Genomic DNA, 12,015 nt, shown 5'->3' with positions numbered 1-12,015 from the left:
TAATCACCTGTGAATTTGTATAAGGAAGTAAAGGTAGTCTACTACTTAACAGTCATCTTCAGAGATAATTTTAACTTCGATGACCAAATATATATGCAAAGAGGTAGGAAAGCTCTGTTCCACTCCATTTGTATTTCTTATATACTTGTCAAAGTAACTAGAAGCTGAGTTCTTTCCTGTCTCTGGCATTTATCTTCCATGAGGAACATAGTGGCTTAATTTTAGCACCACTGTTAGTATGTAAAGCGAAGAAAGCAAGTATAGCACAAAGCAACGTAAGTGTGGAAAGGCATGGACTCATCCCAATTTCCAGAGACAAAGAAGACTAAAAACCATGGTAGGTTTGATCTTGCTCAGAGTAATTCTGCACCGAGGTAGGATTAGAAAAAGGCTGCTATTTATGGCTGTCAATACTCCAGAGCATCCTTTGATAATGGAACCCACCCAGGGTTTCAGGACACAATAAAAAAGCATATTCTAAATTATAACACGACAATGTAATGAAATGTTATTACTAATTGTGTGTTGGTGGCTAATAACTTCCCATTTTATGATCGTGAATTGCAAGACTAGCACAGCTAATGTATATAAATGCAAATACACTAGTGTCAAATAAATTCTGTAACTTCCCTTACCATTTGCTAGTTACTAACCTTTACAAAGGCATTCTCAAAGACATTATTACATAACGCAGTCACTAAAAATACGTAATCAGTGGATATCTGCCACCACATACTGAATTAGTTTCTGGGTTGGCTGGAAAAAAAAAAAAACAAAACAAAAAAAGCAGGCCCAAAACCCCCAGATCAGATCTCATCCTCTATAAAAATGATTAGCTCAACAGATCAGGTAATAACACTGTTTATGCAAAGCCAAATTTCAACAGCTAGCTGAACATGAAAAAAAGTTTAACCACTTTTATTTTACAGTTATAAACAATCTCTGGAAGTTTTGCACTCAACCTATTCCTTACTCTTACTTATATTAGATATGCTACGATGTAACTGCATTAATTAACTGCATAACCTACATTTAAGATTAGATCTAGCCTCATGGAAGGCTATGGTATAATATGCTGGATCTTCTTCCCCAGGGACCTGTTTTGTGATAAAATGAATCTTTCTGACTACATCAACTCACCACTGTCACTTAAACCCATACTCCTTATATAGTACAATGGACATAAAATCTCTATTTATTACTTTGTTCTAAAATCAATGAAGAAAAACACCATAAAAACAAGAGGCCATTTTGTTATTCCAATTCATTATGAAATTGAAGCATGCGCACATCCAATGGATTACTGAAAAAGACAGCGTATGAACTCCCACCCTTGTCCCCCATAAACCTTATTCGTGGTCCTCTAAAGAGGCATGACTGTTTAGTCTTCAGGATATTGTAATATGATTTGTCTCTTTGACTGTGAATGGGCTTGATACACATTTCTGATTACTTCCCCTTAAAAATTTGATCATCAAAATAGACACTCCTAATGCAAATATACATCTTTTGACCAGATCTAAGCATACCTCATTGACCTGTCTGTGTCTAAGGAAAATGCTGGTAAAAAATTATTACCCATAATAATAGGAAAGAACCTCAAATATCAGTGCTGAAGAAAAAAACGTCAAATTCTTCAGCCTGCATCAAGACAGAACTTTTACTTCAGTCAAGAGGATTTCTAAATGAAGGTAACTGAAGGGTTCTCACATACGTATCATTAACAATTTTTAAAGTAACAAATCATGGTTATTTGAAAATGTGTAAATAACATTTTGCAGACAAACCTGCACAAATGAAAAGGGAAAAGTCAAAGAATGCAGCACATCAAACTATTTTTGAACATGCAGCATCTGAAGAACACAAACAGGTATAAGCCTTTTCCTGTGTCAAGTGTTGCTTGCAAATAGTTCTGCTGATTTTAGATGAAACTGCTTTGATAAATGGTATCAAGTTTTTGCTATAAAGGTACTGAAATGAGTTTCTAATCTATTGGGAAAAAAAAAAAAGATCAACACTCAAAGAACTCAATCCTATAAAGGCATATACGTATAGCAAAATGAGCAAGCTCTTTAAAATACCTGATGTCATCCATGTGGGATCACTGGAAACCAACGTTAATGCTCAGAAATGTGCCCCTTGTGTAGGTAAAGTGAGAGAAATTCAATCTTTCTTCTTGTAACCCCTCTGAAATGCACCTTGATAGCAAAATAGCACTAGGAAATTTCAGCAAGAACATTCTTGTTCGTTTCTACAGAGCATGATTGGTGTATTTGATAATGACAATCATAGAATCATATATATATGTGTGGGGTTTTTTTTCACTAGCTACAAAGATTCACACATTCAGCAGTGTCGTCACCTGGTCACCATGTGCTGTTTGCAGGGCTGGTTTTAGCTGCTGTGACTACTTCCAGGTGGCAAGCCTCACTCATTCTGTTCTAGTCATACGCACTCACTACTTTGCATTCACACTATATAAAAACCCCGTAAAATGGCATCACAAAATACGTTGTTTTCTGAACAGGCAAAAATAACTCCTTGAATCAGATTCTCCCTTCTCTGTGCTAATCAGATGTTAAAGTGTTCTGTGAATCATCTTAGACATAGCCACATTGAACAATCTCAGCCAGTGACTAACAGAACAGAAGCACGTACTTCTGCCACATTTTCATTTTTATTGCAGACGCAGCCCAAGGTGTTTACTGTCCGACAATGAAATCTGCATTCATGCTGTTAACCACAAAAGGCAACTACATAAAATTGAAGAAAATATTACTCAAAAAAGGCTAATTTCAAACATTCAAGAAATGCTAAAACTTAAGAGGATAACCATGTAGGGAAGCATTTCCACTCCTATACACATTTCAGAAAGGGACCATAGGAACTAATCTAGCAGAAACAAGATGAATTTAACACCTAATCAATAATCATTCTCCAACATAAGGAGATATATTAAAATAAAATAAAATAAAATAATAATAAATATGGTCTCACAGATAAGCACTTAGAAAAAAGTGTGCGAATGTCAAATGTGTAGTGATGGGACAGGTTTAGAAGTAATTTATCCCAAGAAAATAAATCCCCAACCATTCCAAAGCATTATGTGGAATCCCTTCCCATTTCAGTAGAAATATCAGAATCACAGAACATCCAAGTGGAAGGGACCCACAAGGGTCATCAAATCCAACTCTTGGCCACATATGGGACCACCCAAAAATCAGACTCTGTGTCTGAGAGCGCTGTCCAAACACTTCTCGAACTCCAGCAGGCTCAGTGCTGTGAACGCTGCCCTGGGGAGCCTGTCCCAGTGCCCGGCCACCCTCTGGGTGCAGAACCTTTCCCTAGCACCCAGCCTGACCCTCCCCTGTCCCAGCTCCATGCCGTTCCCTCGGGTCCTGTCGCTGTCCCCAGAGAGCAGAGCTCAGCGCCTGCCCCTCCGCTCCCCTCGTGAGGGAGCTGCAGGCCGCCATGAGGCCTCCCCTCAGCCTGCTCTGCTCTGGGCTGAGCAAACCAAGGGACCTCAGCTGCTCCTCATACGTCTGGCCCTCTAGACCCTTCACCATCTTTGCAGTCCTCTTTTGGATGTGCACTTATAGTTTTATGTACTTCTTATATTGTGATGCGCCAAACTGCACGCAGCACTCAAGATGAGGCCACACCAGCGCAGAGCAGAGCAAGACAATTCCTTCCCTCAACCAGCTAGTAGTGATGTGCTCAATCCACCCCAGGATACAGTTGGCCATTTTGGCTGTCAGGGCACACTGTGTTGACTCGTGTTCAACTTGCCAAACCAAAACCTCCAAATCCTTTTCTATGGGGCTGCTCTCCATCCTCTCATCCCCCAGTGTGTAGGTACAGCCAGGGTTGCCCTGTCCCAGGTGCAGAATCCAGCACTTGCTCTTGATAAGCACATTGCTGGTGATTGCCCAGCCCCCTAAATCATCAAGATCTCTCTGCAAGGCCTCTCTATCCGTGATGGAGTTGATCACTCCTCCCAACTCAGTGTCAGCCACAAACTTACGCAGTATACTTTCAAGTCCTACATCCAAGTCATTTACGAAATTGTTGGAAGAGAACTGGCCCTAAAAGAGAGCTTTGTAGAACCCCACTGGTGACTTTCCATCAGCCTGATGTAGCACCATTTACCATAACTCTTTGAGGCCAACCTGTCAGACAATTGTTCACCCATTGTGTTATGCATTTGTCTAGCTTTATGCTGAACATTTGGTCCAGAAGGATACTGTGAGAAACTGTATCAAAAGCTTTGCTGAAATCCATAAAGACTACATCAACTGGCCTCACTTCGTCAACTAGGTGGGTGACCTTGTCATAAAACGCAATTATGTTCATTAAGCAGGACCTTCCCTTCATGAACCTTTTTTGTCTGTGACTGATGACTCCATTGTCCTTCAGGTGTTTTTCAATAACTCCCAGAACAACTTTCTCCATAATTTCACCAACTATTGAAATGAGACTGACAGGCCTGTAATTACCAGGGTCCTTCTTGCCCTTCTTGAAAATTGGAACAATGTTTGCCAGCTTTCAATCAACTAGGACCTCTCCAGATTCACAAGACTGCTGAAAAATAATTGAGACAGTTCTCAATAATGACATCAGCCAGCTCTCTGAGTATCTTGTGATGAATCCCAACGGGCCCCATAGACATGCATGCATCCAGCTGGAGCTGCAAGTCCTGCACAAGTTTGAGGTTGGCTGGGAGTTAATTGTTCCTGCCGTCATGGAACTCAGGGTAACAACTCAGGGCACCTGGGGTCCCAGAGCCCATCATCTGTTGAAGACTGAGCCAAAGAGGATATTAAACATCCGTGTTTTGTTTATGTCCATCTTTGTGAGGTGACCATCCTCATCGAGGAACAGAGTAATGTTTTCTCTGGCCTGCTTTTGCTGTTAACGTATTTAGAAAAACCCTTTTTATTATCGCCCACAGTGCTAGCCAGCTTCAACTCTAATTGCTCTTAGGCTGCACAAATTTTCTCCCTATAAAGGTAAACAGCACCTCTGTAGTCCTCCCATGTCGTCCAACCTTGCTTTCAGTGACCATACACTTTCGTTTTTCACCTACGCTCTAGAAGATCCCTGCTCAGCCAAGCCAACCTTGACTGCCCCACCTGCTTGACTTCTGACATTTTGGAACTGCCTGTTCCTGTGCTCTTAAGAGGTGGTACTTAAAAACTGACTGGCACTGATGGAACCCAATGCCTTCAAAAGCAATTTCCCAGGGGACCTTACCAACTAGTTCCCCGAGTGGTCTGAAGTCTGCTGTCCCCAAATTCAGGACTGAAGTTTTGGTGGCACTTTTCCTTCTGTCACCAAGGATTTTAAACTTGACTGCTTCAGGGCCACAATCGCCAAGATGGCCAACAATCGCAATTCAACACACGAGACCCTCTTTGTTCACAAGCAACGGATCTAGGAGAGCACTTTCCTAGTCAGTTCCCTTATTAGTACCTGTAACAAGAAGTCATCATCGAGGTGTTTTAGGAATCTCCTGGACCTGTTTGTATCAGCTGTGTCATATTCTCAGTTCATTTCTGGGAAGTTGAATTCATGCATAAAAACAAAGGCAGCTGATCTACAGGTATCTCTTAGTTCTTTAAAGAATATTACATCAGTGTCATTATCCCGGCCAAGTGGTTTGTAGTAGACTCCCACAATGACATCCCCTTTATTTGCTTGTCCCTTAACCTTTATCTTGTAACATATTGCTAGCTAATACTTTTAAAAATTACAATCTGGTTTCTTATTTTCAAAGTAGAAGAGGAAATTTGAGGCTTCAACTTATACTGCATGTGAGATAATATATAAAGACACAAGACATCTGCAGTATCATTCTACGCACATGCTCCTCAAACTACCATTTCTGCCCTAGAGGCCCTTCATCAAAGATTAGGGGATCTTCCACCTCCATGCCATGACATCTATATTTTCATAACTGCTCTTTGCTGCATTTTAGTCCTTCAAGTAGTACTACTCTTTCGAAGGACATGCTGTAAAAAGGGTGACTGAAATGATTTGGGTTAAAGAATAATCTGCATAAACCCTTTGGGATAGAAAAAGAGCAAGAAAATCAACAACAGCAACAACAACAAGGAAAACTAAGGGTTTTGGAAAATCCTGTGAACAAATTTGATCATACAAGGTCTCCTATAGTTGCTACAGAACAAAAGAGGTGTGCATTTATGCAATAAAGCTTCAGATTTTTGCAGCAACCCATTAAAACTGCAGTTATGAAAGTATTAGCTGGATCGGAAACTTATAAGACCCTCCTTGTCCTCAACTCTCAATTTCCTTGTCTTTATAGGCTTCTTAGTTAGTCAGGTTACTAATAGGGGATGGTTGGACCAGATGATCTTGGAGGTCTTTTCCAACCTTAATGATTCTATATTCTTTGTTTATGTGGTAAAGGAAATATGCAGACTTTAAATAACCATTCAACTGTCACTAGTAAAAACCTTTTGAAATGATTTTTTTTTGAAATTAAAAGCCACATGAACACAGCTGGAATAACTGTCGTTGCTTCTGTAGTAGACGTTTTACAATGCAGGTACTAATATATTAATTATTCTAATGTTAACTTAAAAATGAAAAATAGGTAACCACATATATTTGTTTAGAACATCCTCTAAAACTTGCATAAAATACTTATAAATGTAGAGAGCATCCCTAAAAAACTATGCCTGTTGCTTTTCCAGCAATCGGATCATTTCCAACCATTGTTACTGAATGCTTGAAGGAAAAAAATAAAAACAAACAGAAACAAAATGGTTTTACATCACAACAAGTAAAAATATTTTTGGTAAAGTGCAATTTTGGAATAAGTAGGCTCAATTTCCACTTAAAATTATCAGAAGGGAAATTTGTTATTATAAAAAGCTGAACTCAGTCATTTGGTTTGCAATTCTACTTTAAAGTCTTAGCAGCAATGCATTTTGACCCTTACATCTTGAAAAATATTAGGTAATGAGAAAGAAACAAACGTGACTTGAACCCCTATTGCTACCACCCAAAAATGGCATTCAGAAAATCTAAATTTCCAGATAGCATGGTGATACTAGCTAAATAATACTCACAAAACTCCTATAAGGCGCTTAGTTATTATCCCTTTTTTTTTTTTTGGATGCAAAAATATGGTATGGAAATTAAGGACTCTTCCACAGAGGGAACATTGACTCAGTCTTCATACATCAGGAAAGGTTTTCGTTTCCTCATCAGTAGTATGACTTCTTAAGGAGAGGAGTGAAGAAGGCAGAGCAAAGATGACTTGAATCTCACTCTCAATATAGCTAATTTACAGAGGAAAAAAGAAGGTCATTCTTCCAGCCTCATGAATTTGGAAGAGATATCCCCAGTGAAAAATCATAAAACATGAAACATCTCCAGGCATAATTTGCCTATTCATAAATCATTAAGCACTTCAATTGATAACTTGAAAAAATCTCTTCCTGTTGAAACAGAAAATCTAATCACTTAATGCCAGACAAAACCCCTTAGTCTTACAGTGAGCTGGCTTATCTATTTGTGCAAAATAACTTTTGTCAATGTAGTTATGAATGTGATAGGTGTCCTTTACCTTTCTAAGGTTTGAGAGAAGACCAGGGTTTGAGTTTATATAGGCATTGAGTTTATAGTATATAGCATATTATGCAACGTGCTTCATTAAGAAAAAAAAAGTCCTTGAGTAACAAATGAAGATCACTAGTGCTCTTATAAATTGTCTCATTTCCTGCCCACCTCCTCTCCCCCCCCCCTTTTTTTTTTTTTTTTTTAAGTAAACGGAGAATAAATCTTAACTTCAGTTTTCAGAATATCATGTATTTGCAATTTCTCCAGGGAATTATATCCCAAACCTTAGGATAAATAAACACTGTTCAATTTGCACAGACAGTGTTTCCATCTCCAATATTTATATACATCAAAAAGTGTTATGCAAGAGGAGGGAAAAGCACAGGGAACTGCATACTTTCAGATGAAAATAGGTTATCAGAGCGCACACAGATAAACATCTTACTGAGCAGACATTAATAGCAAAGTAAAGAGCGAAAGGAATACTATTTGTAAAAATCTTTTCAATTTGTCCAGTTACTACAGCAAACTGCATTTACATAAACCCTTACTAGCCCTTTTCAATTTTATTTTGTTGGATTCAGCAGCAGATGGAAATGGAAAACACCACCAGACTATTTTTAATAGAATACTCCAAATTCCTGCATGTGACTAGTTGACATTCAAGAACATGCTTCACATACTCACATATATACAGCAAAGATTTACAATAAAAAAAAAAAATCCTGTAAATACCTGTTCTCCTAAAATTAATGTTTACTGTTTAAAGTTGCACTAATGTACTTTGTTGGGTTACTATATGAGTTTGTAAAAGAGTATCTCTGCACAATCATGACACTGCCTGTTTTTAAAGGTACTTCCTTCTTTTTTCCTTTTGATGAACAGTTACTAGTTCAATAGTTTTTCTGCATTTTAAGGGTCTACAGGAAAGAAATTAAGGGTGGACCAAATCCTGATGAGATGTTCTAGTGAACCTTTCCTACAGTAATTTTGGCATGTACATCCATAAAACTCCTAATTTTTATATGTGAACATCAAAAGACTACCTTTGTTACATGTGTGTTTGGACTGTGAATTCTCTGTACCAAAGGACAGTCCTGGTGTCTTCTCCTATGCTTTCTGTCCAGAAGAGAGGTAATTGGTATTTATGAAATTGCTTAAGAGCTCTAGTAAAGATCAAGCATATAATAATGGATGCCTTCAATTTGGTAACACCTATGAAAAATAAAATACTAGTATTAATTCACTTCTAACCTTTCTCATACAAACTAAGTCATGCTCATGTTACTTTTACCTAAAACTACAGTTAGCGACATAGCTTAGCCTTTATCCATATTTAAGTATTACTACGCACAGAAAGAATTTCTGTGGGATTAGGTGTTTATAAGAAAACACAAGAGAGGTAAATTCGACGTGGAGTTGAATTTTCTGTACCTTTAAAAAAATAAAAATGCACTGTAAACTGTCTTTAATACCTTTATTGACTTTAGTTTTGCTTTGTATTTGCTTAGTGATAAAGCTTTTATTTCTTTGTTTCATTCATGAGTGGAACAGCTTCTGTTATTATTTGTAAGACTAGAATTTTATTTGGAAATTGGAGAATCTGCCTTGTTTTTTAATAATGTTACAAAATGATCAGAGTAACTACAGCAGTATTGTTAAAATAAAGTACAGATTAATAGCAGAATAGTTATAAAGGTAGTTTAAATCACTACCTTTCAATACTCTCAATGTTTACCATTGTACAAAATACAGGCACATTGGCTTTAGAAATTAAAGCACTCTGAAGTGAATAAGGCTTTAAATATAACATTTTCAAAAAAGGTGTTCAGACCAGTGAAACATTTATTACTAGTACCATTTGGCTGTATTCCCTCCCTGCCCCCAGTAGCTACAATAGTGCCTGCTCACAAGAATATGATAGCTATATGAAGTTTCCATGATAGTCTGAAATTTGAAAGCGAGTTCAAATTTTCAATTGTATGACTTGTATTGTACCATAAACTGAAGAATGTTACATCCTTATGAACACTAAAATGTTATAATTCTTCATTTAGATATGCTTCAAAAAGCGCAAAAAAGTATGTGAGTGAAGCTTTCAGATCCCTCCGCCTTGAGTGTGAACATGACAAGCAGGGGATGCAGGAGCTGGATGGAGAACACTATCAACCTGTACTTGTCCCAAAGCAGAGAATCTGGAGTGGACGCTGTAAGCAGCAGCCTGCGGCAGATCACCGCAAGCCCCTCAGCTCCATCCTTTAAGTGGACAGGTCACACACATCTCCTCATCAAAGCTACAGAGAGCTGTGACACATGACAGCTAATACTCAGCCATGTCCCACCAGTCCCTTTTCTGCTAGTACAGCTCCGGGGTACTGAGCTCAGGGTCTTCCAGCAGCCCAGCTGAGGAGATGTATCGGGAGGCCAGCCTGGCTAAGCAAGGAAGCCACAGCGTGGCTTGAGTGTGAAAAGGCAGTACACAGGATGGGGAAAATGGAGAGGCTACAAAGGAGGAATTGAGACATACTGCCTTGGCTTGTAGGTACAGCAAGTATTGTCAGAGAAGCCAAAAATCAGCTAGAGGTGAGACATGCAAGGGGTGCCAAGGAAAGCAAGAAGAGCTTCTACTGCTCCGTCAGTGCTAAAAGGCTGACCAAGGAGAACGCAGGCTTGTTGCAGCATGGGGTGGGTGATACAGTGACAGCAGACCCTCATCACCTTTTTTGTTGCCACCAGAAGGGTCTGCCAGGACTCTTGCTTAGTGATGCGGCACAAGGAGAAAAGGAGTTACCAGTTGGGGATGTTTATATTAAAGAAGCAAGAATAAAAAGCATCGCTTACTTATTCTGATTGTAAATTTGAACGTGAAAATACAGCCTAAATTTAAGCAACAGAGAAGACAATGACTGAGTGCTGAAATACTGGAAAGATCAATAATTTCTTCCCTTTAATGAATTCTTAATTCCAATGTCTACACTAACTTTCTTTCTTTGAAGTACAAGGAAAAGTAGAGATTACTTAAAATTTTGAAGCTATGAAAAACTAGGTCAGTTATCACTTGTGCTAAATAGCCATCCAAATACCACGTGGGCAGAAAAAAGCAGTGGCAAAACTTTTCTCGAAATGCACAGAGTGCTTCTAAACTTGCTAAAGGCAGCAGTACAAGGCAGGCAGGTAGATCCAACCTCATTTGTTAAGCAAATTCAGCTATGTGAAATATGCTCCCTTTGTTTTACAACACAGAGCAGGGCTTCTTTAAATAGAAAATAAAAGTTGGTTTACATTTTATTTTTTGTATATACATACGTATATAACATTATATATGTACACACACTTGCTATATGTAGCATATATGTGACGTATGTATTCATGCATACACACTATTTAAGGATAATTTTCTTCTTTTCTTTTATAACAGTAACATTTAGCTGGGCCTTTAAGAACCCCAGGCTAACATATGAGTTATTGATTTAAGATTGCACACTAATCACACTGAAAAAGCTGATGTTTAGTTCAGCACTCAAATAACACATGCCAAGATTTTACAAACACTTTCTAACAAAGAAACTGTAAGAGTCCTCCTTTATATGCAACAGTTAAATGATTGATTCTTGCTTTTACAATCACATTCCCTCTTCTAGATTCTTTATTATTTTCCACATAATAGATTACCTCCCATGCTTTCACTGCATAAGTAACCTTTGACAAGTTGGGGAGAATGCACAAATGGGTGTCCAAATCCCCAGATGTGAATTACTGATGCACTCTGTATTATCATACGTGGCAGGAGCTCAGGAAATGCTCACTGCAAGAGGCTACAGAAAGAACAATGCTTGATGTTAGATAAATGTCTCACGCTGAATATGCAGCTGAATGTTAGGTCACCCAGCTTTACAAACCTAGCACAAGACATTGCAGACTTCTGTGTTAATTAAACAAAAGGTACTACTCATGCAAAACCAACACTATCCATCTTACACCACAGGTGGCAGTGAACAACAAACTGACGTTCAGGATGCCTCTTCAGTGTAATGAGTTCAATCTACCCATTCTGCTGTTTTATCACCAACTTGTTAGAATTCCCTTAGACAAAGCTGGATTTTCTTTCCACATCCCCCTTTGAATCTTGTGAATCCCTGAGAGACCTGGATAGCTCCCCTTTTTTCTTACTTTGTATTTTCTTACCTTTGCTTTTACAGAAAAAAAAAAACCTGCAATTTTTAAAACTATTCTCTGTCTACAAGAGACACTGATTTCATTCACCAAGTTCCTCCCAAAGGATAATGGCAGACATCCTCTCCTGCCTCAAAAATCTTATGTGGACATCAAGCACTACCTTTCAGCTTGGGAAGAAATTACTTTGCTCCAGAACTAAGACTGCTGCCACAAGACACCACTTCTCCATTCAGTTTGCTAGATCCTGTCCAC

General features: G+C 38.5%; 1 protein-coding gene across 5 annotated transcripts in view; it reads right to left on the bottom strand.

Annotated features, from left to right (window-relative positions):
• PIP5K1B (phosphatidylinositol-4-phosphate 5-kinase type 1 beta) overlaps positions 1 to 12,015 on the bottom strand; it is a 112,975-nt gene that overhangs the window by 26,716 nt on the left and 74,244 nt on the right. The gene's annotated exons all lie outside the window — the stretch shown is intronic.

The sequence above is a fragment of the Anser anser genome (genome assembly GCF_964211835.1).
Source record: "Anser anser genome assembly, chromosome: Z".
Lineage (NCBI taxonomy): Eukaryota > Metazoa > Chordata > Aves > Anseriformes > Anatidae > Anser > Anser anser.
The sequence above is the reverse complement of the archived record's forward strand: the minus strand, read 5'-3'. Positions and strand labels throughout refer to the sequence as shown.